At 60.6% G+C, this 5,765-nt stretch overlaps 1 long non-coding RNA gene across 1 annotated transcript; it reads left to right on the forward strand.

The window, feature by feature from the left end:
* The first annotated feature begins 2,803 nt into the window (after positions 1–2,803).
* LOC125619843 lies at positions 2,804–5,336 on the forward strand. Its single transcript, XR_007351437.1, has 2 exons — positions 2,804–3,636; positions 4,921–5,336. It is a non-coding gene; the product is annotated as an uncharacterized LOC125619843 (long non-coding RNA).
* The last annotated feature ends 429 nt before the right edge of the window (positions 5,337–5,765 follow it).

Raw genomic sequence — 5,765 nt, forward strand, 5'->3', positions numbered from 1 at the left:
AGACCCCTGGCCCTAGGTTCCTTCTGCCCAGTCCCCCTGGCACTGTGGATGGTGTCCTGGGCACTGCAGGGCACTGAGTAGCATCCCTGGCCTCCACTCCAGACCAGGACACCCCTGTTGTGACATCTGCGTATGTGCCCAGACATGCTGGACGCTGAGGGTCACCCAGCTGAGACCTCTGCTTCCACCCTTGGAGTGAGCCAAGTCCCGCCTGAGGACCAGGAGCCGGGAGGGTGACCTGTGTGGGGGGGTGCTGGGAGGACCTGGCGCACACACACGGCTCCCTGTGTCTGAGGCAGTCTCCCGCGTGCATGCACGTCCACGGGCAGGCTAGAACACACAGGGACCCACCTATGCCCCTGCAACACTCATTTCCTGGGTTGGGGCAGGTTGGAGACCCCTACAGACTGGCCCAAGTCCCTCAGTCCAGCACCTGTGATGGGGGTCCTGGCCAGGGTGGGGTGGCCCTCCCACAGGCAGCCAGGCCCTGATCCAGGCCCTGGGTGCAGCCAGTGGGAACAGGAAGGGTGGCCACCTGGCCTGGCTGCTGCCGCTCAGCCTGCCCTGTCCTGCTCTGCCTTGTTTGGGGCTGGCCACTGGCCATGTTTCTTCCCCCACAGATGCCCGTTCATAAGCCAAGTTCCTAGAGGTGCTGGGTGCCCAGGGGCCTCCACCTGATAGTGGCCAGGGCAGCAGGAGGGCTGCTGGCTCTGCCTCAACCCCAAGGGTCTGGCAGGCCTCTGGAGAAAGACCCCACCTGTCTGGGGAGGCATGGCTCCCTGGCAGGAGGCAGGAAGCAGGGCCCTGGATCCTCCTGATGTGGCTGGGCTGGGCCATGGACGTGACCAGGGCAGGTCCACCAAGGGCAAAGAACAGGGGCCCAGCGCAGCAGGCTGCACTGGCAAGGCCCAGGAGGGGTGCCCGCCAAACCCCAGGAGAGATGGCCAGCCTGGCCTGGCCCTCACTCTAGCTGGCCTGCCAGGTGTCCCATGACCAGGGCTTCCTGGACCCTGGCAAAGAGACCAGGGTTCTACAAAATGCCCAGGAATAAGTCCCACTTCCTGAAGGCCCCAGGATGTCCTGGGCTCCCGTGCCATCTGTCACCTTCTCAGTCATTTGCCCCACAGCCAGGAAGGGAACCCTGTGCCTAGGGCAGCAGAGGTGGACGGTGTTGCCCAGGTAAATCTGAATTTCAGGTAAGTAACAAATATTCCGTAGACATCCCAAGTGTAAGTACGTCCACGCATAGATGCACCCAGGTGAGCGAGGGTTCCTGAGGACCTGAAGTTCACCTGTTTTGTCTGGCAACCCTACTAGAGGGTGGCGGTAAAGATCCTTCCCCTCCTGCAGCCTAGAGACCGTGTGGTGTGTCCCTGAAGCAGATGCTGCAGACAGGCACTGAGCCTGTGGCTGGGCAGGCAAAACAGGTGGGAGGAGCAGTGGGTGCTGGGCCTGCGTGCACCCCTGCGCACACGCGTTAAGTGGGCACCATGCGCGGTGTCGGGTTCTGAGCTGTACACATGAACCCTGGAACTGGAAAGAATTTAAGCACAGGCAAGACTTTACTGGGGGTGGGTCGGGGCGGTTCTGTGGTGTCTGACAGCACTGGGGGACAGAGACCCCGGGCTGACTCGGCAAAGGATGAAGGGGAAGAGCTTTAATGGCATCCGTAGGGGTAAGCAGGAACTCCGTCTCAACCCCCCATGTGCAGAGGCAGAACTCTAGTTGCCTGTGGCCTTCATCAGACTTCATGTGCACCAAGTCCCATGTGTGTGATCCAGGGGCCAAGGCCACCTTCCATCTCCAGGAGGGTGTGCACTGCATTTGCTAAGGAGGGGGGACTGTGCCTCACTTTGGTGAGGATTCCACACACGTTGGCCCCTCACCTGGAATTACCCTTCTCTTCTGGGAGCCTCGAGTTTTATTGTTTTCAGAATGGGGCAGACGGTGCTCTGTTGACCGCTACTGACCGAGTCGTCTCAGAAGGCTGGGCTGACTCCTCAGCCTCCCGCCTCCTGGAGTGTCATCTCACTCCCATAACCTGAGACGGGTTTTCTAGCACTGCTGTTAGCCCATAGGACACTTGGCTGTCGTGGGGAGTCTTGCTGTTCACGGGCACCTGCCTGTGTTGCTGGGACTTTGCAGCCTCCTCACAAGACTGAGCTGTGCTTTTCAGGGGGTGGCTAGCTTCCCTCCTGCCCTGCTCAGAGCTGGCCAGCAAGGCTTAGGAGATGCAGGACTGCCCTCAGGCACCAGCAGGTGTGGGAGAGCCCAGATGGCAGCACCCTAGCCATCACAGCTCCTGGGAGGTTGGATTTCCAGAGGTGGAATCAGGTGTCCAGGCCCAGCACCCAGCTTAGACTGCACCCCCACCTCATCCAGGGATGGGGACCACAGCCCCAAGGAGGGTCCCCAATTAAGTGAGGGGCATGGCAAGGCCATCACAGGCCTCCTGCTGAGCTGGCATTCCTGCCCATGGGGCCATCTGATGCAAGTGGCTGTAAGTGTCCCTTCCTGCCGACTGACTCAGGCATGCTCATTCCAGTGGCTCAGCAGTGCTGGGGACGGAGCCAGGGCCTGCTGTCCTGGACTGGGGGTGGGCCGCTGGGCAGCCCTGGGTCCTGTCCTGCTCTGACCGGGTAGCATCACATGTCTGGACTCTCTGGGGGTTGGTCACTGCACAGTCCCCAAAGGAGGCATGGGGGCAGGGCTATGTGGCTGGGCAGGGCTGGCCCAGCAAATGGGCAAAGGCCAACACCCTGCCCCAGTAACTGAGGTCCAGGCACCTGGCTTGTCATCTGACTTCCTCCTGCCACATCCTCTAAGTTATACCCACTGATGAAACCCATAGGACACCTGTGTGGCCCTCAGGGAGAACAGGAAGGACTCGGCTACCCACCCAGTCCCAGGGACCAGGGGCATCACATCCTACAGCTCCTACTTTGGAGAGGGTGCTTTTAGGGTACCTGTGCAGATCCTGGGAGGTGACTGGCACTTTTCCATGGCAGAAGAGACTCTGCAGGTGGGATCAGGGGAGACCCTGAGCTGGGGTCACCCTGTGGTCACCACAGGTCCCATGAGAGGACGCAGGAGGGTCAGAATCAGACAGTCTGGGAGACACTGCTGCTGGCCCTGGAGCTGGAGGAGGGGGCAGGAGCTCAGGGCTGAGGGGGCTTAGGAGCTGGAAGAGGGGGACATGGACTCTCCGGGGCCTCAGGAATTCTAGGAGGCCCCAGGTCTTTGAGGGGATCATTTGGGGCCCCTTCAAGGCCCTGAACTTGTGCTGACTTGTTGCAGCAGCCATAGGAGACTCATCCAGGCAGGAACACGGCGGCCTTCCCCATTCCCATCTTGCAGAGGGGGAAAGCAAGGAAGGTCCAGCCAGCTGGTCCCCGACTGCAGCAGCCTGGGCTGCGGTGTGAGGATGCGCCGAGGTCTGGCTCAGGCTGCCTTCGCCCCGGTGCGTGGATCTGCTGCGCTGCCAAACCCTCCAGCGACCTACCGCCGGGCGGCAAGGCCACCGGCCACCAGCCTGCCCCGTCTGCGGGGTCTCCACCGCGCCACACCCTTTTCCACTCCGTGGACGTGCCTTTCGGGAGGACGATCTCTGGGGCTCAGCTCGCTCTCCGCCCCAAGGTGACGGGCGGCGGGAGATGGGACACGGCGGGCCCCGGGGAACCGCCTGCGAGCCTCGGGGAGCCGTAGCAGCCACGCGCATGCGCCTTGGCTAGAGGGCGGGTCCGGTCCGGGAGCGGTTGCCAAAGAAACACGTTTGCGTCATCTAACCGGCGGGTCTCCCGGGCTCCAGGGGTGAGAGGCGGTGCCTGGGTGCTGGACCAATAGGATTCCAGGGACCTGAAGGGCGTGGCTAACGCCCAAGTCTACCCAATGAGACAGTCGTAGTCGGGCCGGGCCGGCAGGACCGGGAACTTCTTAATGGGACTGCGAACATCCCTCCGCGCCTCGCTGGCCCCTGCTTTTGGGCGGAGACGTTGGGCCCCTGGTTGTGGTCAACGGGTCTGGCGAGGTCAGCCTCTCCTATGCCCGGCGGTATGACTGACTCCGGGCCAGGACTTTGGCCTCGTGGGCCTGTTTCCCCAGGGGACCAGCTCCAGCAGCTCTGACCAGGTGGCCAGGAGACATCCCTTTCAAGCACCCCTACCTTGCTGGAGGGGCAGGTGGTGAGGCTCTGAGCCACCATTAGGGGTGCAGCAGCCAGGCAGTAGTGTCCCCCAGGACCACCCGGACAGCCCTCCTCTGCGCTCTTCTTGGCCCATCAGCCAAAGTCAGACCCTGCGCGAGGACACGGTGAAGGGACTTCTGCGTACCCCTGGAGCGTGCTCGGGGTGGCTGTAGGGGAGTGGACATGCTGAAGGCCCAGGGCTCAAGTCGAGCTGGTTCCTTTTGTCACCTGAAGCTACCAATTCACAGGTTCCAGGGTGACCATGTAGATGTCTTTGGGAGCTGTGATTCAGCTAACTGCAGGATCCTTAAGACCCCACGTTCACCTCCCACTGGGACCCTCTTGAACCCCACTTCCTTCCCACTGGAGCACTGGGGGGGTCTCCTGTCTGCAGCCCACACCGGAGTCTGGCTCCTGCTGCTTGCCCCTACCCGCGCCCCCATGTCGGACATCCCTTGAGAGAGCTTTTAAAAGGTCCATATTCTTCCTGGGCAGGCGCCACGCCTGTCACCCAGCTGCTTGGGAGGCAGAGGCAAGGATGTCAGGCTCAAGGTCAGCCTTGGCAACTTAGGGAAACCTTAACTACTAAGTGAGCTTCTGTCTCAAAACACAAAGGGCTGGGGATGTGTTGGTGGTAAAGTGGCCCTGGGCTCAATTCCCAGTTCCACTAATAAATAAATAGTCTACATTTCTCTTGGACTTTCATTTTTTTCTGATACACATATTTTTCATTACAGAAATACACAGAAGCAGTCTGATGTCTGCACTTGTCTTCAGATCACCACCGGAGAGCCAAGCCAGCCTCCCGTCCCATGGGATTAACAGACGTGCCAGAAAATCGGGAGTTAAAAAGAGACTGGGTCTTCACAGCTGTAGGATGAAGATAGCATAGCTGGAGGCCGGAGGCCGGAGGCCGGAGTCGGGGAGGCAGGCTGACCCTGAGACTCTGTGGTCAGCCGAGAGACCAAGAAGTCAGAACCAGAAAGACAGGGTCACCAAGCTACTGAGACAGCCAATAGTCTGTCCTGCTCTGAAAATACGACCAGGGCCTCTCCCTGCCATAGCACATGCCTAGAACGCCCGCTGCCATGACAGGGTCACATTGGCTGTGTCAGCTTACAAAATCAGCCCCAAGGTGGGGAGTACAATGCGACGCTAAGGCTCCGTGGTGTGTGCCAAGGTGTGGTGGAGCGCAGGGCAGCTGAGACCCCACCTCTACAGGACGTCAAGAGGTGGCCCCCATGGCAGATGCCATAAAAGCTGTGCCCCTTTGTCCTCGGTTGGAGTCAGCCTGGAGCTTTTGTCCTCGTGGGCTTCCTCTTAGGAGCCAGCTTACAGCTGAGGGGCCTCATTCCTGTCTTACTTGTGCTTTTGTGAAATTCTGATACAAAGAACCCCGGGAGGCCGCACGGGGGGATCTGCCCCTGCCCCGCCTGGGCAGCTAGCCTCTGTCCCCACACAGCGTCTCCTCCGGTTGTGGTCCGGCCACCAGTTCTTCTCACCTGCTCGCCCCTGGGCCCTCGAGGTCCTGCTCTTCACCTCACACCTCATTTCCAAGATGTCTGCACCTCGACATCCAACT

The sequence above is a fragment of the Marmota marmota genome, unplaced genomic scaffold (assembly GCF_001458135.2).
Source record: "Marmota marmota marmota unplaced genomic scaffold, marMar, whole genome shotgun sequence".
Lineage (NCBI taxonomy): Eukaryota > Metazoa > Chordata > Mammalia > Rodentia > Sciuridae > Marmota > Marmota marmota.